Source organism: Orbicella franksi, chromosome 9, assembly GCF_964199315.1.
Source record: "Orbicella franksi chromosome 9, jaOrbFran1.1, whole genome shotgun sequence".
NCBI lineage: Eukaryota > Metazoa > Cnidaria > Anthozoa > Scleractinia > Merulinidae > Orbicella > Orbicella franksi.
The window spans coordinates 26,153,156-26,179,276 of NC_138153.1; the positions used below are offsets into that span (position 1 = coordinate 26,153,156).

At 40.3% G+C, this 26,121-nt stretch overlaps 1 protein-coding gene and 1 pseudogene across 2 annotated transcripts in view; one reads left to right on the forward strand and one right to left on the reverse strand.

The window, feature by feature from the left end:
• The window catches only part of LOC145498197 (uncharacterized), a 358,759-nt gene that overhangs the window by 82,038 nt on the left and 250,600 nt on the right, over positions 1-26,121 (reverse strand). The window lies entirely within an intron of this gene.
• LOC145498163 (uncharacterized) overlaps positions 1-26,121 on the forward strand; it is a 59,460-nt pseudogene that overhangs the window by 29,376 nt on the left and 3,963 nt on the right. Inside the window, exons 4-11 of the transcript XR_014050784.1 lie at positions 13,005-13,094; positions 14,353-14,448; positions 14,885-14,980; positions 17,396-17,491; positions 19,545-19,640; positions 20,575-20,670; positions 21,648-21,743; positions 22,600-22,689. The product of XR_014050784.1 is annotated as an uncharacterized LOC145498163 (transcript). The remainder of the gene's footprint in view (positions 1-13,004; positions 13,095-14,352; positions 14,449-14,884; positions 14,981-17,395; positions 17,492-19,544; positions 19,641-20,574; positions 20,671-21,647; positions 21,744-22,599; positions 22,690-26,121) is intronic.

Consider the following 26,121-nt stretch of genomic DNA (forward strand, 5'->3'; position numbering starts at 1 on the left):
ACCTCTTGTCATTCTCTGTAATTAACATGTCATTGCGTCAAATTCGGGATTCTTATTTTCATTTAACATATTTTAGTTTTCCACTTTTATTTTTTATTTATTATTATCTTATAAACGGTTTGATTTTTGTTTTTGATTTTTTTTCTTTAAAACTTTGTTTTTTTTTTCTGTGATCCGATCCGTGATCCGATCCGTGATCCGATCCGTGATCCGATCCGTGATCCGGTCCTTGATCCGATCCGTGATCCGATCCGTGATCCGATCCAGGTTTTGTCGACGCCGAATGCGGTGGCTTGCATACTAATTCGCTAACTTTACAAAACCCTCCCGAGGGGGGGATATGACAAAAAGAGCTGAAAAATGATGGCCGGAAATAGGGTAATTTTCTCAGCTTCCGTTGTGCCAAATTTGCCTGGAAATAGGTTCAAAACCGATTTTTCTTTCGCGTCACTCGGGTCACTCATGATCCCATATTATGACATGTGCCGGAAGTAATTACGTCATCGGAGATTTCACAACGGCTACGACTGATGGTGCAATAATACAGGTTGTGTTAAACAAGTGATGTGGTGTCTACAGTAATCAATGAATCATCAAGGACTGCTTTGGAATGTGCATTGCATTGCGACTGTAGCGCTACCAAAACAGTTAACTTTTGAAAGCGCGGTTGTAAGATCTTACAGATCTTTTTGTTCTTCTGAGAATTTAGCACTATTTTTCATAATTCAGCTTCGAAGACTTCCTGTCGACCGCCACGCATTGCGCGGGTCGTCGGAGGTTTCATTGTCCACGAAACCTCTAATTTGTTGTTGTCGATCGTTTCGGTCTCTAATCCTGTATAATCCCAGGCATCCATCTGGATTGTTCTACATTTATGGCCTTTAAAGGCAAGATTCATTATAGCCCTGAACATTGAGGGGGATGTATCATATGATCGCAAATTGTTATTTTTTCACACATTTGAGAAGCTAAAGAACGGCCGGTACGATGTGATTTCGGCAATGGCGACTACGAAGAACCTTGACGGAAGGTGTAGACCATAGACGTTCGTCAAGAGAATTATGTGAGAAAATCTGTCTAGGATTGATGGCGAAACAGTCAAGATGTATTCGTTTATAAGAAAACATGCTTCCATTTGCTGCAGTAAGTGACAGTAAATTGAATTTTCCTTCGCAATGCCAGCCTTCAGAAAAAACTATCGCTTCGCTTGTGGATTCATCCAATTTGAGGCTAACTTTGGCGAGATTTCTTGAAATGTGTTACAATGAAAAATGAAAAGTGCTTTCTCTGCCGGCTGCGTTTTTTTTTTCCGGTAGAGAAAACTAATCTTTTATTGCAAAAAGAGCAAACTGAAAACGTTTTAGTATCCGTACGTGACCGGTTATGGATAATAACTCTATAGGGATTCTGAAGGGGTCGGTACATTTTGCTGACCCCTAGTCCATGGACTACCCCGATGGACCTGGTCCATGGACTACTTGAATGGACTACCCATGGACTACCCTAAATGGACCACCCTGAAATCTGTGGCAAACATAAATTTAACAAAGCTAGAACCCGAACAAAAAATGTGATCGATCGACAAACACATTACGGAACACTTGCGATTTAACAGATTTAACGATCCCGAACAAAATCAGATCAGAACAGTTGCGATTTAATCCTCAAACGTTTCCTACCTTAACATCTAGACCTTTGTCACAAAATATTGGATTCCAGCGAGTTTTCCTTTTGTTTAATACCAACATGATGAGACACGACATTCACATAACCCCATACACCCATACACCACCATCTTATATTTCTTCCCCCTGGCCAAATGAGCGTAGCTAGCAGGCGCAGTAGTCGCTCACGAGTCGCTCACGGTCGCTCACAATATGAAAAGGACGCTAGATGGTAAGTGGAAATTTGGCATATATAATCGCATTCATCTCTGACTGGTGAGCCAGTTCTTTAAGCCATAACAGGGAACGAGAAAAGCAACTCATTTCCTTTATCTCGGTTGTAATATTTTGTGACAAAGGTCCAGTTGGAGATTAAATCTGTTACATCGCAAATGTTCCGTAATTGTGTTTGTCGATCGATCACATCTTTTGTTCGGGTTCTAGCTTTGTTAAATTTAGGTTTGCCACAGATTTCAGGGTGGTCAATTTAGGGTAGTCCATGGGTAGTCCATTCAAGTAGTCCATGGACCAGGTCCATGCATCGGGGTAGTCCATGGACTGGGGGTCAGCGAAATGTACCAACCCATTCTGAAGCGCGGTATGAATTCGTCAAAGAAAAAAAGAACTCTCGCTACCCTTATTCTACATCATGACTAAGACAGTATTTTAAGCATAGTAAGTACTGTAAATACTGTAAATATATACTTCTGAGGTCTCTAAAAGCAGATAGAAAGAAAATTCGTTGCATGGAATTTTATCAAGTCTCTACATGACGCTTACGGCGGTAGGAACCGTAGCTGTCAGTTGTAACCTCGCGACGCGAAGTCAGAATTTCAAAATACAGTAGTTCTGAGCCAAATTGCAACTAAAGCAAACATCTCATATCAGTTTCCAACAGTAAATTATATTTTAGGCTGTCAAATTCCCCCAAATCCTTCTGATTTTTCTAACGCTTTCTTCAACGACAGAATCAAAACAAAAACAAACGCTCGCAAAGCATTCCGGTCGACAGAGAGTCTTTAAAGGATTTCAAAGACTTCTTTGTCTTTAATGATCGAGGCAAATTGTTCCAATCCTTTACAGTTCTTACAGCACAGGTGCGTCCTCCCTCCGAGCACTATGCTCCGAGATGTTTCTGTGAAAGCGGCACAATAAATTTACTTTACAATTTCTCGTGATTCTTGAGTGAGCATCGGAGTTTTTTCTTAGAGATGCGTTTAAATAGTCGGGTAGAGTACCGTTTACCCGTTTGTAGGCCAGTTCATATCGCTTTATATACGCTTCATTATAAAAGGGGATCCAGCTTAGGTTGTTAAACAATGCTACTGTTCGACTAGTGCGTTGTGCTTCAAAAATAATACGTGCGGTCCGTTTCTGCATACCGAGAACTCTATCGACTGCCTCTTTGTTGCACGATGTCCATACTGAGCTTGCATACATAATAAGTAAAGGTAACAGGACTGAGTGGAGTCCAATTCGGTCTGTAATCATAAGAGTGACAACAAAATCGGACGACCGCGCAGCGGGAGTCCGATTTGTTTATCACGAGTATGATTACAGACCAAATTGGACGACACGAAGTCTTATTACCAATTAATCATAAAAATTACAATTTTCGAGAAAAGAAGAGTAGCCAAGTTATGAAAGACAGGGAAAATTTGCGTTAAAATACCTACAAAGGAGATGTAAACATTCGAAGGCCACCGCGCCTCCTACCAGCAATTAGGCGCCAAAAACACAAAAGCGCACGCACGCACGCACGTAACTACATCTTTGAATGTGATTGGTTGATTTAAACTACAACTTTGAATGTGATTGGCTTATTGGACTGTCCGATAACAAACTGTCCAGTAACAAACTGTCCGATAACAACTTGGCAAGTGAACTAGTGGAAAATAGGAGTTTTTTTAAACTAATCACAATCGAGGAAATTGTAATTTTTATGATTAGTGGTTTTATTACTGCGTTAAAATAGATTATTCTCTGGTTTTTCTTTAAGTAGGGGTTAATATGGCGTAAAAGGCCAAGTTGCTCCGAAATTTTGTTGTAAAGTTCATCGACATGCACTTCGCAAGTTAAATATTCATCAATGATCATACCAAGAAGTTCATGGTTTGCGACTTGTTCAATTTCTCCGTTATCCGTTTTTGCTTTCGGTTTTTCTGTATCTTGGGCCATGTGCTTCCGTACACGATTCCCCGTTACCAACAAAGCTCTTATTGTTTGATATTCATATACAATTTGTTCTCGCTAGCCCATCTCTCGACTTCACTCAGGTCCTGTAACAATGTTTGATTTAATGATGGTATGGTTTTCCAGTTTGAACTCAAAGACAAGGTGGTGTCGTCTGCGTAAATGTCCATAGTTTACTTTTGAACGTGAAGGGGCATATAGTTGACGAACAAAAGGAAAAGCACCGGACCTAGAATTGACCCTCAGGGCACACCCTGCTTTACCGTCAACGTAGTTTTCCCTAACGAAATAAACTGCCTCCTCTCAGACAGGTAGGATTTGAACCAGGCAACAGAAGAAGGAGTAACAGCGTAGATCGACAGCTTTTTTAAGAAAAGGTCATGATCAATCACATCAAAAGCTTTTCGGAAATCTATAAAAACCAGACCTGTCACTTCGTCATTGTCCATGTTATTTAGAATCTGATCCGTAAGTGTGATCAGGGTTGTTTCAGTAGACTTTTCTGATCTAAAGGCTGATTGCAGCTCGTGTCATAAGTTGTTATTGCATAAGAAATTAGAAAGAGAGCTGGCCACGTGCTTTTCGAGAATTTTCGAAAGTACAGGTAAAACAGATATCGGACGGTAATTGTTGATATCATTTCGTGCTCCTCCTTTGTGCAGTGGTGTGACTTAAGCTATTTTCCAATGATTGGGAAAACTGTTCAGTTGCCGATATTGACAGATTAAGCAATTTGCATAAAGGACTCGCAAACACCGGCACAATTTTCTTGAGTACGCGTACGCTGATGCCATCGTACCCAGAGGCCTTGTTACTAGAGATTTTATCTATGATATCGATGGTTTGCTTAGGTGTTAACAGAGGAATGTTGTAAACCGCGTCTGCATTTAATCTTGAGAGAACAAAGTTTGTCAGCTTTGTGTTTTTAAAATCTACGCCAGCATCTTTGTTGTTGCCAATTTGTTCTAGGATGCGACAAAATATTCATTTAGCTTGTTTGCGATGGCGGCTTCGTTGCTGACAATTCCATTTTCTGCAGTTATTTCGCTGGTACGAACTCGAGGTTAATTTGTCCCGCTTAAAGATTTCACAGCTTTCCAGACACCTTTCGGATTTCCTTTATTCTCGTCGATCTTTTAACGAAAAAATCTCCTCTTTGTTTTCCTAATAAGATTTGTGGTTTGACCTTTCGCACGCGTATCTAGTGTCCTATCCTCCTGCAAATTCGAATTTCGGTAGATGGTTCGAAAGACCAATGTTTGGCACAGAAATATCAGCAATGAAACCCGGATGCGTTGTATAGATGTGGTCGAGACATGTAGAGCTCACAGGACGTGTAACTTCATTTACGAGTTGACTCCAATTTAAGCTTCTAAAGGCTTTCGCTAATCGATGTTTTTTACATGCAGTGACGGAGAAGTTCATGTTCAAGTCTCCAGAAACATGTATTTCTTGGTTTCTTAAATACGCTGCTTCGATGTTAAGCTCTAGTCTGGCATATGTGTCCGCAGTTGATGAAGGCGGGCGGTAAACAGCTCCTACGGTGTATCAGACGATTTGATTCGTATGGATGGATTTGTAACCAAATGGTTTCAAGTTCGTTTTTATCCAGGCTTGTATTTCTTTCGACTTAAAATCCGTCGGCGATATAAGCAAGAATTCCGCCGCCTTTCTTCAGTCCTTGTCGGTCTTTCCTGAAAAACGTGTAGCCAGGTATTTGTAGAACGTAGTCAGGTTTGTTTGGCTTGAGGAAGGTTTCGAGGACGAAAAGCACATCAATTTCATAATGATTTGCGGTTAGTAATAACCTTATTTGCTCCAACTTAGTGTCCGTTAAATTATTTGTTCCAGTACCCTAATTTGAGACCATTTCCTGGTAGAGATATTCGAGGGTAGAGTTCATTTTTCTTGCCCTTCTTGTTGTCGCTTGAGGCAGTTGGGCCGGGATTTGGGTTAACATCCCAAGCCTTGAAAATTCAAGCTCCAACATAACTTGAGAGAATTGAAAGTTGACGCACCATTTGTGGTGTATTTCATCACTGAGTGGTGAAATTTTCGTTTGAAATTCTTCGGTGGGGCTGCTGAGATTGTCTTCAGTCCCAAAATGGCGGCGTTCGTTTGGCGTTGTTGCCGATATTTTGATAAAATGTAAGTGCAGTCGCTTTCAAAAGGAACTGTTGTCATCTTCGTAATAGCTACTTGTTATCAGTAACGCTAGAACTTCCAGAATTAGTAGTAGTAAGCCAAGATTGAGCCCGTTCACGGAGTGAAATGCCATGCTACGTGACTACACCGCCGCTCTTGAGTCAGCCAAGCATGCTTTTGAAATCAAAATCAAATTGTTTGGTGAAGGACATCCCAAGACCGCTGTCAGTTACCATTTAGTAGGAGTTACACAACATTCACTGATGGATTACACTGCCGCTCTTGAGTCAGCCAAGCGTGCTCTTGATATCAGAATTTAAATTGTTTGGTGAAGAACATCCCAAGACCGCTGACAGTTACCATTTAGTAGGGGTTACATAACATTCACTGATGGATTATACTGCCGCTCCTGAGTCAGCCAAGCGTGCTCTTGAAATCAGAATCAAGTTGTTTGGTGAAGAACATCCCAAGACCGCTGTTAAAGTGCACCTAACCCCCAAAATTGTTTTTTCGCTAAAACGAATCCACTTGTTATTTGAAGCATTTGGGCGAAAAAATTTTTGAATTTGGTTGAATCCTCGATTTTCTATGCCCTTTCAAAGTCGCGCTTGAACTGTTACACGACCGCGTTTCAGGGAGACTGGGGCGGCAGTTGCTGATGACGTCTACCCAGGAACCAAACACAATGGCGCCTCAGTCAGCTCTTTGTATTTACTCGAGAAAATGGAAAACAAAACTAATCGTTCCAATATATTTTAGGACTAAAACGTCCAAGTTTTGTTTCAGAATCATTTCTTTTTCTTCACTGGAGTCAGAGTTAGGTTTCGATTCGGAAGTGTAATATTCTAGAGCCAATAACCCAGCCAAAACTCGAGAATGCAACTCTATTTTAATTCAAGCGACTGACAACGTGTTTCATCCGACCGAACTACTGGATAACTACTGGAGGAGCGGTTACACAGCTCACAACATTCCACACTCCCTCACTAAGCCATGAAAACTAGTACAATAAATCAACGACAAACTTAGCCTGCAGTCCTTAAGTGTCTCTGTCCTAATAACCTAAAAAGTCACTTAATGGCAATATCAGCCAAGTATCGAGGGGCGTGTCTGTTCCTAGTAGGGTAACGCTTCTCGGGAATGCCTTGGGTAGTTGATTGCACAGGAACAGCTGGCTCCCTTGAGGTTTCTTCCCACTGCAATTCTGGCTGTTCAGCTGCTGGCGATGCTGGAATTGGGTCTGCTGGACCCTCTTGATCAGCAATAGGCGCTTGGGGAATGCAGGATCGCGGTATAAGGGGGTCTTGGTGACGTCTCAAGAGTCGGCCATCTTCTAGCTGAACTGCGAAGGAAGTTGGACCCGTTGACTCTTTCAAGATTCCAGGTAACCACCTTGGTCCTCTTCGGAAGTTGCTTGGGTAAACTGCTTCCCCTTCCTACATGGTGCGTTCCTTAGCGTGCCAGTCATGTGCCTGTTTCTGAGAAGCTTGGCTTTGTCGCACTTTCCTTCCGATTTCCGGGTAGACTAGGTCTAGTCTTGATCTGGGTTTCCTTCCTAGAAGTAATTCTGCAGGGGACACTCCTGTTGAAGTCTGCGGGGTGATTCTGTAACGAGCTAGAAATTCTGAAACTCGTGTCTCTACACTTCCTCCACTCATCTTCTTCATTCCCTCCTTGAATGTTTGTACCGCTCTCTCAGCCAGTCCGTTAAACGATGGGTGGTAGGGTGCTGTTCTGATGTGACGGATCCCGTTCTGTTTGAGGAAATCACCAAACTCTTTGTTCGCGAAGTTGCTGCCATTGTCTGTGACGACAATTTCCGGTAGGCCGTGTGTCGCGAAAGCGATTCTCAATTTCTCAATGGTAGCACTTGAAGTTGATGTATTCATTCGAAACGCCTCCATCCACTTGGAGTGGGCATCCACCACAATGAGAAACATTTTTCCAAGGAACGGACCCGCATAGTCTAGGTGGAGTCGAACCCAGAGTTTATGAGGCCATTCCCAGGGATGTAGAGGGGCTTCTGGCGGTGACTTCCTGTTTTCCTGGCAGGGACTTCACTGGTGAACCTTCCGCTCTAAGTCTGCATCCATTTTTGGCCACCACACATAACTTCTCGCCAACGCCTTCATACGGCAAATTCCAGGGTGCGTCTCGTGTAACTCTTCTACCACTCTTGCTCTTTCCTTAGGGGGTACCACTACTCGATTGCCCCACAGCAAACATCCATCTTGAACACTTAATTCATCTTTCCTAGTGAAGTAGGGCTTCAATGCTTCATCTGAGTTGTGATTAGGCCAACCATGCTGAACGAACGTGATTATTTGTGACAGTATTGGATCACATCTGGTTCCGGTTCTAATCTCATTCACACTCACTGGTGTTGAATTGAGGAGTTCCATTGCAAACACAGTTTCTGCAGGCAAAGGTGTGGCTGACGGACTAACCGGCAATGGTAGTCGGCTGAGGGCATCAGCATTGGCATGTTCTGGTCCTGGTTTGTACTCAATGGAGTAGTTGTATGCAGCCAGAGTCAAGGCCCAACGCTGAATTCTAGCTGCTGCCATAGGCGGTGTGGCCTTCTTCTCATTGAACAATGATTCCAATAGTTTGTGATCAGTCACTGGACTAAAATGTCTGCCGTAAATGTACTGGTGAAATTTCTTCACACCAAATACCCGGGAAAGTGCTTCTCTCTCAAGATTGGAATCATTTCTTTCTGCATTGGACAGTGTCCTGGAAGCATATACGATTGGATGCTCTGAGCGATCATCCATTCGATGCGAGAGAACAGCTCCCAAGCCATATTGTGATGCATCGCATGCCAAGGTTAACTTCTTCTGACTATCATAATGGACAAGGAGTCTAGAGGACTTCAGGAAATCCTTAGACTTCTGGAAAGCCTGCATCTGCTCTTTACCCCAATGCCAGCGGGTCTCTACGTAGTAAATCATGCAATGGAGCCAACACGCTCGACAGGTTAGGTAGTAGTTAATCATGCCTAGGTACGATTTGAGTTCCGACATATTCTTGGGCACTGGTGCATTGGTGATCGCTTCGACCTTGTCATCCAATGGTTGAATACCTTCTTTGCTGACCTTGTGACCCAGGTAGGTTACTTGAGGTTCCATGAACACACACTTGATTTTCTGAAGTCGCAAGCCAGCACTTGCTAGTCGTTTCAAGACTTCTTTCAGGTTGTTTAAGTGATCTTCATCGCAGGCTCCGGACACTAGGATGTCATCCACCCGGACGATTACATAAGGAATGTTCTGCATTAGATTCTCCATGTTCCGCTGAAATATTCCTGGTGCTGACGATATCCCGTAGGGTAGGCGGTTGTACTGGAACAACCCCTTGTGTGTGTTAATGGTGGTGTACTGTTTAGATTCATCATCCAGAAGAAGCTGCTGGTAGGCTTGGCTCATGTCCAACTTCGTGAACTTTTCACCTCCTCCTAGTGTCGCCAGGAGGTCTTCAACCTTCGGGATAGGATAACTGTCCAGTTTTGAAACTTGATTGACAGTTGTTTTGTAGTCTCCGCAGATGCGAATTGAGTCATCTGGTTTCAGAATAGGTACAATGGGAGCAGCCCATTCCGAGAACTGAACTGGTTCAATCGTTCCCTCATCTTGTAGCCTCCTGAGTTCAGCCTCAATCTTCCCTGTCATAGCATATGGCACTGGTCTCGCCTTCAAGAATTTTGGTTGTGCCTCTGATTCCACATGAATTTTCGCCTTTGGGTCCTTGAAGGTCCCAAGTCCTTCTCTAAACACTTCTGAGTACCGGTCAACCAATTTTTCAAGTGAAGACCCTTGGTTGTTTTAGACAACTTGCATTTTGAACAACTCCTTCCAGTTGAGTGTCAGAACTCTCAACCAGTCCCTTCCCAGTAAGTTAGGCCCAGATCCTTCCACCACGAGTGTTTGCAGTTCTACTTCTTGTTTCTCATACTTCGCAATAACATTCAAAGTTCCTATGACCTTGACTAATTCACCTGTGTACGTTCGGAGCTTCACTTTAGCAGTTTCCAATTGCTTTCGACTCTTCACCAGATTCCCTGCAATAATTCTCCTGTAGGTTTCTTCGTTGATGATCGTAGCAGCGGCGCCAGTGTCCACTTCCATGCTCGTCTGAACTCCGTTTAGCTGTAGCTCGACTCGAAACAGTTCTCTCTCCACGGCGTTTATGTGAAACATCGTGTATTCTTCGCATTCTTCCTCACCCGACTCGTCTGTTGCCTCCAGGTGATGTGTATTTTCAAATTTGCCGCTCTTTCGAAACTCCGGTTTACGCTTACCGAGACATTGGCTTGCCTTGTGACCCTTCTTACGGCATTTGTAGCACTCTTCGTCTTTAAACCTGCACTTATCAGGATCGTGGAATCGTCCTCCACAACGATGACATTCTTTTGTCGGCCTTTTCGGATTCCTTGGTGGCTGTTTCGGTGGGTCTTGGGTCACGCGGTGAACTTGCGATTCTTTGGGTTTCTCACTCAGATTTCCAGCAATCAGATCACGTGTATTCCTGTCGGCAATTTCCATCGCGGTGGCTAATTCCATCGCCTTCTTGAACTCTAGTTGACTTTCAGCAAGCAATCTCCGCTGTATCCGTTCGTCGTTCAATCCGCAAACCAGTCGATCACGCACCATTTTCTCCAGTTGGTCGCCAAAGTCGCAGTGCTCGGATAAATTCCTCAGTTCGGCGACATACTCTTGTATTGTTTCTCCCTGCTGACGAAAGCGGCTGTTAAACTTGAAGCGATACACGATAGATGATGGTCTAGGATTCAAATGATTTTTTAACAAATTAACTAGCTCTACGAACGACTTGTCGGTAGGCTTCCTTGGATTAACCAAATTCCTGATGAGTTTGTAAGTTTTCGCTCCACACACACTGAGCAGAACCGCCCGTTTCTTGTTGTTGTCCGTAATCTCATTCGCCGCGAAATACTGCTCGAGCCGTTCGGTGTACTCAATCCAGCTGTCGTTCTCGTTGTATTCCTCGATTTTCCCGATCAATGCCATGGTTTTGTCCGTACCTCGTCGCCAGTGTAATATTCTAGAGCCAATAAACCAGCCAAAACTCAAGAACGCAACTCTATTTTAATTCAAGCGACTGACAACGTGTTTCATCCGACCGAACTACTGGAAAACTACTGGAGGAGCGATTACACAGATCACAACATTCCACAGGAAGACACCGAAATAAACTTCGATCGAGCACGTTCGATAACTGTGAACTCACTGCTTAGAGCTTTGAGAACAATTTGCAATATTTCAAGCGACGACGGAGAAGACTTCTTTGCGGACGAGCTGCTTGTATGTTAGGAATGGAAAGCTAGATACGAAGTGGAGGGGTAGGCAAACGAAAAGCAGGAAAGAAAACTCAAGGACTGCTTTGCATTGGATGGTAATTTCGTCACCTAAACACAAGACTCCCACGCGTGTTTATAGCCCGTTTACCTTTGTCCTTAGCGAGAATGTATTTTGTCAAGGTATGGTTGTTCTATTAAATCCAGTTTGTGTTTTACTTTCTGGAATGCTTCATGTTTATAAGAGCGACGTAAGTGTTGCAGTTTTCGAGAGCTGATGACCTCCAAAACACTGGCTTCGATCGATTGGAAATCGTAGAATTCTTTGGACCTGTATTTTTGAAGCTGCGGGAAGCGAGGCGGAAGGAAACATTTCATATAATTACCGATTTCACATTGTCACACATTTTAAGGCGGAACTCCAAATAACCAGTGTAAATTTTTTTTCAGAGTTTGCAGTGTAATTCGTCGGATAAGCGAAAAGGATGTGTTCCCTAAGCAGTCCGCAGATAATGTTACGCAGTCATATTTTCGACATAATGTATAGAATGTTTGTCGCACTGCTGATTTCCAAACCTTCGAAAAACTCTGTGAATGTAACAATTTTGTTATCATGTAATTCTTGAGGATTAATCTTCGACTTTATCTAAATCGAAAGAGAAATGAGTGCTGGTTGGCGGCGTACAGTTACAACCCATTTATACATCATTATATTTGGTCGTAACGCTTCTTGATTGCATTGATCACACTTTGCCGACTACGTTATAAATACTGCGGGACTGGAAGATATAGGTTGTCGGTACTATTTCGACAAATTGCTGGTTATCTTTAAGCAGAAAATTTTGAAAACAGCGTTTGAAAGTCTGCGGAACAAATTCCAGTGAGAGTTCTTCAATGGTTCTTACAGACGCAGTTCGCTTGTTTCGGTTCGACAAAATCAACCATCGTTTATGTCTTTATTGTTCCACTGACCGATCATCGCCAGTAAATTGTACAGTATATCTTTTTGTAGATCTGGGATATTGCTGCAACAGCCGATAGCACTTCTGGAAGGCATTTCTGCGCACTTTTCTAATGTGTATTGCACCATCCTGAAGGAAATGAGAGGACGTGAGATATTCGACCTTCCTGGGTAGACGTCACAACAGCCGCTGGACCCATTCTCCTCAAACTCAGTCGTGAAACAAAATGGCGGTGTTCTGGGGCTATTTGCGAGATTTCGTCGGGGCACAGAAAATCGAGGATTTAACCGAATCCACAAATGTTTTCGCAGACGCATTTCAAATAACGTGTAGATTCGTTTTAGCGAAAAAAAAATTTGGGGGCTAGGTGCACTTTAAAAACGACTGAACCTGTCTGAACCTTTTATACTGTTACGAAAATGACGTCTGGGTGAAGGTCTTTCAAATACATTTATGATTTTATTTTACATGTAGCTGCCTGTTATAGTCTTACTACTGAAGTTTTCTCCTCTGAAAGGTTGTAAGGTGTGATTTTCTGTGCCTCATTTAATCTACCAGAGTTCGTTTAGGCAGGCTTTCTTTCGTAGCTTTACATAAATGTTTCGTGACATGATGGCAAGAATGTGCTGTAATAGATTGTCCAGGTAAAACGTATTTTTCTTGTGTGTATGGGTTAGCTTAGATTTATTTCAACTACTGAACTGATATACAACTCTTTATCCTCAGACAAAACAACCAGTGACATAAAGCAGGTGGAAACGGAAGAAAAAGCCATCAGTAAAAAGTTGCAAAGTCAAATGGCACAACGAGAAGAAGGTATGCATTTTACGTTTACGGAGATTTTATTACACCCCAAGTAAAAGGCTGTCTAAGAGCATAAGTGAAATAAAATGATAATGTGCAGAACTACTCGAAGCTACTTTATTTACTTTGACATAATTTTGACAGTTGGTTTTTATTATACATGAAAAGAACATCAGTTATTCACTCATGCAGGTGATTGCTCCCTTATTAAACTACGTTACCCTCTCTACTTCAAATCTAGCGTGCAAGGAGAAATTCTTTTGATAATGGTTTTTTTCCTGGGAAAACTGTTATAATGGGTAAAGTCTTTAAAGACCAAAACAACAGACAGAATCTGGCTCCAACAGAAGAGTTTTATCCAAGAACGCAACAAAAATATAGGCAGAACGTAAAAGACTGGATAGTAGTATCCGCTGTCACACCACTCTTGGCGTAACCGAATATCAATTCACAAAACACTTGCTTTGATGCTGGTAATTCTTTATGCTAATCCCTAAACAAATGACGTAATCTCTCTTGGATGTTTAAATATGGCCAGAAGGCGTTGTAAATTTATTGAAGATTATAAACTAAGTAGGGCGATCAGTGAGATCATGGACTATGTTACCACTGATGGTAAAGTGCTTAACTGAATTGAAAAAGATATTATCAATCAATGTTGCTAAATAATCTTTGATTCTTGTTGGTTGTAATCGATATTTATGGGGCTGGAAAGAGTATGAGCCCAGACTATTAAAGAAAGTATCAGTTGCTGTGTGGGATTCTACTTCTGAAAGGTAGTGCTCCCTCTGAAAAGTGTGATTTTCTGTACCTCATTCAATCTGCCAGGTGTGGTTTTTGTGGGCTTTCTTAAGTTGCTTAATATAAATGTTTCGTGACATGATATCAAGAATGTGCTGTGATAAATTGACCAGGTAAAACATATTTTATTTTATTATATGGAGAAGAGTGTTTCACTAGGAACTAAACCACTCGTAGATTCCATACGCCACTTCATCCGGGACCCGAGTGGCGTATTTTCCGTATGTCACCTTTGTGAGTGTCGTATCGTTCAATGACGTCACGATTCCCGCCTTTTGCTTTTGTTGAATTGGTTTCTCCATATAATAAAAAGAACATTACACGTTGGCTCGAAGATATGAATTTTATGTTCTTGCCACTCGAACATAAAATTCATATCTTCTCGCCACCGTGTAATATCCTCTATTTATGTATGGGCTAGCTTAAATGTATTTTTTTCTATAATTGATATACAACACGTTATCCTTAGACAAAACGACCAGTGATTTAGAACACATGGATACACAAGAACAAGCCCTCAGTGAAACAGCACCAGTCTTTAGTCAAATGGCACGAGGAGAAGAAGGTAGAGATTTTACCTTCACGGAGAATTCATTACACCCCAAGTGAAAGGCTATCAATGAGCAAAACTAAAATAAAATGATAATGTGCAGAACTACACGAAGCTATTTTATTTACTTTGACATCATTTTAATGGTTGGTTTTTATTTTACATGAAAATAACATCGGTTATTCACTCATGCTGTTGATTGCTCCCTTAAACTACGTTACCATGTACTGAAAGGCAGTGCTACCTCTAAAAACTGTGATTTTCTGTACCTCATTCAATCTGCCAGGACTGGTTTTTGCGGGCTTTCTTTAGTTACTTAAGGTAAATGTCTGTTGACATGATGGCAAGAATGTGCTGTGATAGACTGACCGGGTAAAACATATTTTCTTGCGTGTATGGGTTAACTTAAATGTATTCCTTCTATACTTAATATACAACGCTTCATCCTCAGACAAAACGACCGGTGATTTAGAACAGATGGAAACAAAAGAACAAGCCATCAGTGAAACAGCACCAGTCTTCAGTCAAATGGCACGAGGAGAAGAAGGTATAGATTTTCTGTTTTCGGAGAATTCAGTTCACCCCAAGTATAAGGCTATCTAAGAGCAAAAGTGAAATAAAATGATAATGTGCAGAACTACACGGAGCTACTTCATTTACTTTGACATAATTTTGACCGTTGGGTTTTATTACACATGAAAAGAACATCAGTTATTCACTAATGCAGTTGATTGCTCCCTGAAACTACGTCACCATCTCTTCTTAAAATCTAACGTGCAAGGAGAAATTTATTTGATAATGGTTTTTTCCTGGGAAAATTGTTGTAATGGGTCAAGTCTTTGGAGACCAAAACAACAGACAGAATCTGGCTCCAACAGAAGAGTTTTATCCAAGAACGCAACAAAAATATAGGCAGAACGTAAAAGACGGGATAGTAGTATCCCGTGTCCCACTGCTCTTCGCGTAATTGAATATCAATTCACAAAACAGTTGCTTTTATGCTGGTACAGTGGAACCCCGCTCTACGGACACCCGCTTAATACGGACACCCCGATATTACGGACAGTTTCGTTTTCCCCGACGAAAAGCTCATATATTTTTTCTAAAATTAACCCGCTTATTACGGACACCCGTTAATACGGACAACGGACACTTTTCTGTGTCCCGAGCGACAAACTCTTATACATCGTCAACCCCGCATTACGGACACTGTTTGTATCTGTGCATTGCCTATTGTCATTGTCATGATTATGTGCTAATTAGAGATTTTGTACCCTGGTCAAATTATGACAGATTTCGGCGGGTTGATACAATTTTATTACTAAATGAAACAGTGGCAAAATAGCATGACGCATTTGACCAGTTCTTTCTTCCGGTGCATTACCCAGTCTGCAGTCCTTATATAAAGTTCTCTGCCTGATACGCTTACACAAAAGTTTCACTTTCTTGGTCTTTTGCTACACTCCTTGCTTGTAGCCTTCTTCCTCTTTGACATCTTATGCTTGCCGCTATCAACATCGGCCTCCGTTCGTATTGCTGGGTTGTTGCCAACGTCTATTAATTGTTCAAGTAAATCCACGTGCTTCCTAGGACCATCAAAAATATAAACACACGGTATTTCCATACCAAGGCCTCCGCCCCGATTAACTGCGTTTCCACATACTTCAACTGATCCTCGATTAGTAGGCTTTGAAACAAAATGGGTGACTATACCAGTGCGGTTTTTGGTGTTTGCAAGGTGATATGGAATGTGGCCGATAACTCGACTTTCCTTTAGCACGGCGACTGCGTTTTTGTCCTCACCATTTTCCGGCTCTGGTTGCAAAGGCAAAATTTCACCGAGAATGACACAGTTAATGATTTGTAATTTACAGTACAATTAAAACGTTTTGTTGCCGTACAAGTGTCGGCCTTAGTGTTTGTATCGATAAAACACGTGTCCCTGACTTTTTTCCGAGGACCCCGGTTAATACGGACACCCCGTTAATACGGACATTTTGGCATGTCCCCTTGGTGTCCGTATTAACGGGGTTCTACTGTAATTCTTTATGCTAATCCCTAAACAAATGATCTAATCTCTCTTGGATATCTAAACATTGCAAGAAGTGGTTGTAAATTTATTGAAGATTATAAAAAAAATAGGGTGATCAGTGAGATCATGTACTATGTTACCACTGATGGTAAAGTGCTCGGGGTGGGGGGGGCACTGCCATATATGGGCTATATAGGTATGTGCCGCTGTGAAGGGTATGGTTTTCAAGCAGTTCACTATAGGAAAGGGTATATAAATCAGAGCGTTCTGGTCTAGAATAGGGCATCATTTTTCACAAAACTGACTAGTTCGGTAAAGATTTTATCTAGGCTAAGGAAACCAGGTATTGCCACTCAAAATATAAAAAAATCAAATCGGCAAGTTTAAATTTATGCAAATCAGCCTCAACAGTCTCGATAGATGGGGGGATTTGGGGAGTTTACTTTAGTATAGGGTAGCAAAATGCAGCTGAACTCGCTCTGGTATAGGCTAAGGGTTCCAGGGTCCCAGCGGCACATCCCCACCCGGACATTCCCAAAGTACCCCCCCCCCCGGGAAAGTGCTCAACTGAATTGAAAAAGATATTATCAATCAATGTTGCGGAATAATCTGTGATTCTTGTTGGTTGCAATACATGTATATGGGGCTGGAAAGAGTATGAGCCCAGAGTATTAAGGAAAGTATCAGTTGCTGTGTGGGATACTACCTCTGAAAGGTAGTGCTTCCTCTGAAAAGTTTGATTTTCTCTACCCCATTCAATCAGCCAGGTGTAGTTTTTGCGGGCTTTCTTTAGTTACTTAAGGTAAATGTTTGGTGACATGATGGCAAGAATGCGCTGTGATAGATTGACCAGGTAAAACATATTTTATTTTTTATGGGCTAGCTTAAATGTATTTTTACTATAATTGATATACAACGTGTTATCCTTAGACAAAACGACCAGTGATTTAGAACACATGAAAACACAAGAAAAAGCCATCACTGAAACAGCACCAGTCTTAAGCCAAATGGCACGAGGAGAAGAAGGTATAGATTTCATCTTTACGGAGAATTCATTACACCCCAGGTGTAAGGCTATCTACAGTGAGAGCATAAGGGAAATAAAATGATAATATGCAGAACTACAAGGAGTTACTTTATTTACTTTGACATAATTTTCACATTTTTTTTTTTTATCATACATAAATATTCGCTGATGCAGGTGATTGCTCCCTGAAACTACGTTACCATCCCTTCTTCAAATCTAACGTGCAAGGAGAAATTTATTTGATAATGGGTTTTGTCTTGGGAAAGCTGTTATAATGGGTCAAGTCTTTGGAGACCAAAACAACAGACAGAATCTGGCTCCAACAGAAGAGTTTTATCCAAGAACGCTACAAAAATATAGGCAGAACGTAAAAGACGGGATAGTAGTATCCCGTGTCCCACCGCTCTTTGCGTAACCGAACATCAATTCACAAAACACTTACTTTTATGCTGCTAATTCTTTATGCTAATCCCTAAACAAATGATCTAATCTCTCTTGGATATCTAAACATTGCAACAAGGGGTTATAAATTTATTGAAGATTATAACATAAGTAGGGTGATCAGTGAGATCATGTAGTATGTTACCACTGATGGTAAAGTGCTCAATCGAATTGAAAAAGATATTATCAATCAATGTTGCGGAATAATCTGTGTTTCTTGTTGGTTGCAATACATGTATATGGGGCTGGAAAGAGTATGAGCCCAGAGTATTAAGGAAAGTATCAGTTGCTGTGTGGGATTCTACCTCTGAAAGGTAGCGCGACCTCTGAAAAGTGTGATTTTCTGTACCTGATTCAATCTGCCAGGTGTGGTTTTTGCGGGCTTTCTTTAGTTACTTAAAGTAAATGTTTTGTGACATGATGGCAAGCATGTGCTGTGATAGACTGACCGGATCGGGATTAAAACATATTTTCTTGCATGTATGGATTAGCTTAAATGTATTTTTACTATAATTAATATACAACGCTTCATCCTCAGACAAAACGACCGGTGATTTAGAACAGATGGAAACAAACGAACAAGCCATCAGTGAATTAGCACCAGTCTTCAGTCAAATGGCACGAGGAGAGGAAGGTATAGATTTTATGTTTTTAGAGAATTCATTTCACCCCAAGTATAAGACTATCTAAAAGCAAAAGTGAAATAAAATGCTAATCTGAAAAACTAAAAGGAGCTATTTTATTTACTTTGACATCATTTTAACGGTTCGTTTTCATTTTACATGAAAATAACATCGGTTATTCACTCATGCAGGTGATTGCTCCCTTAAACTACGTAACCATCTCTTCCTCAAATCTAACGTGCAAGGAGAAATTTATTTGACAATGGATTTTGTCTTGCGAAAGCTGTTATAATGGGTCAAGTCTTTGGAGACTAAAACAACAGACAGAATCTGGCTCCAACGGAAGAGTTGCATCCAAGAACGCAACAAAAATGTAGGCAGAACGTAAAAGACGGGATAGTAGTATCCCGTGTCCCACCACTCTTTGCGTAACCGAATATCAATTCACAAAACACTTGCTTTTTTGCTGGTAATTCTTTATGCTAATCCCTAAACAAATGATCTAATCTCTCTTCGATATCTAAACATTGCAACAAGGGGTTATAAATTTATTGAAGATTATAAAAAGAGTAGGGTGATCAGTGAGATCATGCACTATGTTACCACGGATGGTAAAGTGCTCCATTGAACTGAAAAAGATATTATCAATCAATGTTGCGGAATAATCTGTGATTCTTGTTGGTTGCAATACATGTATATATGGCTGGAAAGAGTATGAGCCCAGAGTATTAAGGAAAGTATCAGTTGCTGTGTGAGGTTTTACCTCTGAAACGTAGTGCTACCTCTCAAAAGTGTGATTTTCTGTACCTTATTCAATCTTCTAGGACTGGTTTTTGCGGGCTTTCTTTAGTTACTGAAGGTAAATGTTTGGTGGCATGATGGCAAGAATGTAATGAGATAGACTGACCGGATAAAACATATTTTCTTCATGTATGGGTTAGCTTAAATGTATTTCTACTTTAATAAATATACAACGTGTTATCCTCAGACAAGACGACCGGTGATTTAGACCAGATGAAAACAAAAGAACAAGCCATCAGCGAATTAGCACCAGTCGTCAGTCAAATGGCACGAGGAGAAGAAGGTATAGATTTTATGTTTTTGGAAAAGGCATAAGTGAAATAAAATGATAATGTACAGAACTACACGGAGTTACTTTATTTACTTTGACATAATTTTGACAGTTGGTTTTTATTATACGTGAAAAGAACATCAGTTATTCACTAATGCAGTTGATTGCTCTCTGAAACTACGATACCATCTCTTCCTCAAATCTAACGTGCAAGGAGAAATTTATTTGACAATGGATTTTGTCTTGAGAAAGCTGCTATAATGGTCAAGTCTTTGGAGACCAAAACAACAGACGGAATGTGGCTCCAACAGAAGAGTTTTATCCAAGAACGCAACAAAAATATAGGGAGAACATAAAAGACGGGATAGTAGTATCCCGTGTCCCACCACTCTTCGCGTAACCAAATATCAATTGCTTTTATGCTGGTAATTCTTTATGCTAATTCCTAAACAAATGATCTTAATCTCTCTTGGATATTCAAACATCGCAAGGAAGTTTTGTAAATTTATTCAAGATTATAAAATAAGTAGGGTGATCAGTGAGATCATGTACTATGTTACCAGTGATGGTAAAGTGCTCAATTGAATTGAAAAAGATATTATCAACCAATGTTGCTGAATAGTCTGTGATTCTTGTTGATTGCAATACATGTGTATGGGGCTGGAAAGAGTATGAGCCCAGAGTATTAAGGAAAGTATCAGTTGCTGTGTGGGATTTTACCTCTGAAAGATAGCGTTACCTCCAAAAAGTGTGATTTTCTGTACCTCATTCAACCTGCCAGGACTGGTTTTTGCGGGCTTTCTTTAGTTGTTTAAGGTATATGTTTGGTGATATAATGGCAAGAATGTGCTGTGATAGATTGAGCAGGTAAAACGTATTTCATTGTATGTATGGGCTAACTAAAATGTATTTTTACCATAATTAACATACAACACTTCATCCTCAGACAAAACGACCGGTGATTTAGAACAGATGGAAACAAAAGAACAAGCCATCAGCGAATTAGCATCAGTCTTCAGTCAAATGGCACGAGGAGACGAAGGTATAGATTTCATCTTTACGGAGAATTCAGTTCACCCCAAGTTTAAGGCTATCTAAGAGTAAAAGTGAAATAAAATGATAATGTACAGAACTACACTAAGCTACTTTATTTACTTTGACATAATTTTGAAAGTTGGCTTTTATTATTCGTGAAAAGAACATCACTTATTCACTAATGCAGTTGATTTGCTCTCTGAAACTACGATACCATCTCTTCCTCAAATCTAACGTGCAAGGAGAAATTTATTTGACAATGGATTTTGTCTTGGGAAAGCTGTTATAATGGGTCAAGTCTTTGGAGACTAAAACAACAGACAGAATCAGGCTCCAACAGAAGAGTTTACTTCAAGAACGCAACAAAAATATAGGCAGAACGCATAAGAAGGGATAGTACTATCCGGTGTCCCACCACTCTTGGCGTAACCGAATATCAATTCATAAAACACTTGCTTTTATGCTGGTAATTCTTTATGCTAATCCCTAAACAAATGATCTAATCTCTCTTGGATATTTAAACATTGCAAGGAAGTGTTGTAAATTGATTAAAGATTATAAAATAAGTAGAGTGATCAGTGAGATCATGTACTATGTTACCAGTGATGGTATAGTGCTCAATTGAATTGATAAAGATATTATCAATCAATGTTGCTGAATAATCTATGATTCTTGTTGGTTGCAATACATGTATATGGGGCTGGAAAGAGTATGAGCCCAGAGTAAAGGAAAGTATCAGTTGCTGTGTGGGATTTTACCTCTGAAAAGTAGTGCTACCTCTGAAAAGTGTGATTTTCTGTACCTTATTCAACCTGCCAGGACTGGTTTTTGCGGGCTTTCTTTAGTTGCTTAAGGTAAATGTTTGGTGACATGAAGGCAAGAATATACTGTGATAGACTGACCAGGTAAAACATATTTTCTTGCATGTATGGGTTAGCTTAAATGTATTTTTACTATAATTAATATACAACTTGTTATCCTCAGACAAAACGACCGGTGATTTAGAACAAATGGAAACAGAAGAACAAGCCATCAATGAAATAGCACCAGTCTTCAGTCAAATGGCACGAGGAGAAGAAGGTGTAGATTTTAAGTTTTCGGAGAATTCATTTCACCCCAAGTATAAGACTATCTAAGAGCAAAAGTGAAATAAAATGATAATGTGCAGAACTACACGGAGCTATTTTATTCACTTTGACATAATTTTGACAATTGGTTTTTATTATACATGAAAAGAAGATCAGTTATTCACTCCTGCAGTTGATTGCTCTATGAAACTACGTCACCATCTCTTCTTAAAATCTAACGTGCAAGGAGAAATTTATTTGACAATGGATTTTGTCTTGGGAAAGCTGCTATAATGGTCAAGTCTTTGGAGACCAAAACAACAGACGGAATGTGGCTCCAACAGAAGAGGTTCATCCAAGAACGCAACAAAAATATAGGGAGAACGTAAAAGACGGGATAGCAGTATCCGGTGTCCCACCACTCTTGGTGTAACCGAATATCAATTCACAAAACATTGCTTTTATGCTGGTAATTCTTTATGCTTATCCCTAAACAAATGATCTAATCTTGGATATTTTAACGTTGCTTGGAAGTGCTGTTAATTTATTGAAGATTATTAAATAAGGAGGGTGAACAGTGAGATCATTTTCTATGTTAAGGGGGGCGTAGGGGCCTATTAGAAACCGAAACAGCACGCAAAAAATCGCCAAAAACCACAAAACCGCAATAAATTTCGTCCAAGACCGAAAACCGAAATAAAAGCCCTCACTGAGAAAGTTTTGTTAGGCTTTAGAATCTCTCTTCCTATTATTTAATTTTTATACGTTTAAGAAAAATGTAGGCAGAACGTAAAACATATTTTTCTTGCATGAATGGGTTAGCTTGAATGTATTTCAACTATAAATAGTATACAACGCTTTATCTTCAGACAAAACGACCAGTGAGTTAGAACAGATGGCAAGTGAAGAACAAGCCATCAGTGAAAACCTGAAGAGTCAAATGGCACGAGGAGAAGAAGGTGTGTTTTTTATGTTTACGGAGAATTTATTACACCCTAGGTAAAATGCTATCTATGGGCAAAATTTAAACAAAATGATAATGTGCAGAACTACACGGAGCTATTTGATTTACTTTGACATAAACGGTTCGTTTGTCATTTTACAAAAATTATTCACTCATGCAGGAGATTGCTCCCTTAAACTACGTCACCATCTTTTCTTCAGATCTAACGAGAAAAGAGATGTTTTTGTCTTGGGAAAGCTTTTATAATAGGTAAAGTCTTTGGAGACTAAAAAAACAGACAGAATCTGGCTCCAACAGTAGAGTTTAATCCAAGAATGCAACAAACGTAAGCAGAACGTACCAGAGGGGATAGTAGTAATTACAATGAGCTCATGGCTATTTTAGGCCTCCAACATAGGCAAGTCAGTTACTCTGCTTGTAAATATTAACTTCTTACAACTTCAGGTAGTTTTGACTAAAAGATGTTGTATGATGATACCAGGGTTATTGGCTATTCTATGCTTACGAAGTATCGGCAATTCTCTTTTCCCATTTATCAATTGTGCAGATCATCATCATCTTCATTGCTCTTTTCACCAGTAGATGCATAAGTCCGTGACATTCTGTTTCTTTTGTGCAGCATCCCTGGCTAGCGCTCTCGTGATACTCCAGTCATTCCATCCTGCCTGCCATCCCTCTACCTCTACTGTTCTCCTCCAGCTCTTTTAAGGTCTTCCTACTGCTCTTCAACCTTGTGGTCAATGATTCTCTCAGTGCTTACTGGTAAAGATCGATGCCTCTCAATTGTTTCCACAGTTTGCTTTATTATCGTACCATCAAAAATCTTGGAAAGAATTTCCCTCTGAAATGCTCAATGTTTCTTGAAAAAAAAGTGGTTATCAGTCTATTTATAGAAATTTATTTCTAGTAGTTGTTTGTTTTGGTATCACCGTACCTCTAAACTCTTTTAAAACTGGCATAAATTCTTAAACGGGAGTTACCATTACCATCGCTTGATTTTTTTACCGTTTTCACTTTAACCAAACGTTCCCCAATCTACATAACGAAAATGTATTAAGACGGCTTAAGATAGTTTCTTACAGCTCGGTATGATACGACAAAAGATTGGAAATCATTTCCATTTTACTTCCACAAATGTAATAGATTTATATGTAGATTTAGGCAAGCCTTAAAGCGGAGCTCCCATAAACTAAGCTCCCGAACTTTAGTTGACCCCTAAAAGATACCACGGACAGACAACTCTTTTATTATTATACCTTCAAGCGAAAAAATTAACCCTCAAAGATACCTTGACAGCTAAATATAGCAACATCTGAACACCCTAAACGAGACAAAATTAAAATCTGTCATTTACATTCCTAAGCGACACAACGAACGTCCCCGACCTTTTCACGTGGGGCCTCCCCCCCCCCCCCCCCCCATCCAAGGTGAAATCTCCATATGCACAATATAAAAATCAATACGTGGGAGGGTCAAATAGAAAACCTACTTAACTTTTAAAGCATAAAATTCTCAACGAAAGGTGGCCGAATGAATAACTGGTTAAAGCAATTATCATTCAATATAAATCCAAAAAATGAATTTAGAAGCAAAAAAAATCGTCCAAAAATTCAAAGACGTGCGGTTATGCATTCAGCGTGTTCAGTAAATTATTCACGCTAAAGCGTAATTTGAATATTATTTTTGTCGACAACTTTGCAGTCATTTTATCGGCCGTAGCTTTATCAGTCCTTTAAAATATCGGATCCAACTTCGAAGCGATGCTGTTCATAAGCATTTTGTTTTCTACAGTCCCCAAAGCTGCATTAAATTTGCGATTTGCGTTCAAAACACAGTTGAAAGCGCATTGATCGTTATGGCTTTGCGACCATCGAAGGGAAGAACAATTCTTTAGGTGTTCTGCATCTAAAAGGTTTTTATGACTCTCTACACCATGAATTTCCTGTCTGTTGCCTCTTAAACCTTTTCTGTGTTGTGAACGAAAACAAGACCTTTGAAGCTTTATGCCGCGATGCGCCATTATGACGTGCACAATGTGACATTTCACATTAGTTTACCTGTAGTGACCGTTCCTACGGTGACGTTATAGCGTAAAGTTTTCACATCGTTGAACTACCAAATTCTCTCACCTATATGGCTCCGCTGGCCGCGCATAGTTCCGCTACTATAACGATATGTGGACATGCATTTTTAACAGTGTGGACAGCATTTTGGTAGTCTAGCTATCTGTACTTGAATAATTCAATTAAGTTTATACATAGCACTCATAAACATGATTTATTGTTAAAAAAATATATGTTGGTGTTACACTGTGATATGCATGTAGCTGTTCATGAAAAAACAAAATCGATTTACCACTACTCAATAAGCAACCTAGCTTTAGCCATGCGGCGCGCAACTGCAAGCTTTATATGCCTCTGAATACATGCTCAGAGACCTTGACTTCTCTCATTTTGTACTCTGAGCCAGAGTAGCGTCCGTATATTGTCTACAAACTGACACTTCCTGGAAATGTGTTTAATCTTAGCTGTTCTTAAACATCATCGTGAAGTCATGAAAAATACGAGGTTATTACTCAATTCACACCACAAAAAGGATGTTACTTTACATGATGTGCAACCTCAGTGTCAGTTTTTCAGCAGTGAATCACCAACACATTGAAACAAATACATGTAAATCAGGAGCCATAATCGGGTTCGTATTCCCTGCCTTATTCCCTGCCATCGCTGTGAAAAATACGCAAGAGAATCTCTCAACTCTCACCATTTGATCACGCAACGTGACAACATTCCACGCGAGAGCCCCCGACATGTGCGTGAATCCGCGCGGATATATGACGTCAGGATGGCGCAATTTGTTCTAAAAATAGAAAAATTGTCCCATATCATAGGTGCACGCGAATCCCGAGACTTACGGTCTCCGTCCCCGATTATGGCTCCTGATGTAAATCCAATATCTTAAACATACATAACGAGGGGCCACCTTGCGGGTCCGAGACTTTTTTTTAAGTTCGCTGCTCACGGAGAGGGATATTTCAAATGTTCATAAAATTTGTCCACTTGGTAATTATATGTGGTATGAACAGTACAAAAATGCAATACTCATGACAGTGGGTGCGGACACATAAAATGAATATACCACTATACTAAGACCATACTCCTTCAACTTACACTTGATCAATGTTGTAATGGTTGCTTGTGCAAGATGTTTGAGAGCTCAATATTGAGACGAAGGAGAAATGAAAATTTGGTAACTGTACCGACATTTTTCACGAGGATGTTAATTAATCATGATTTTCTTCGTTTATTCGAAATCTCGCGTTTAATGGAACAAATGCATTGAAAGAGACGCAACTAAGGGCTTTCCTAAGTTTCGCATGTAGTTTCAACTCAAGCGCAAACAGGAAATGCCAAATATCTAGGAAGCA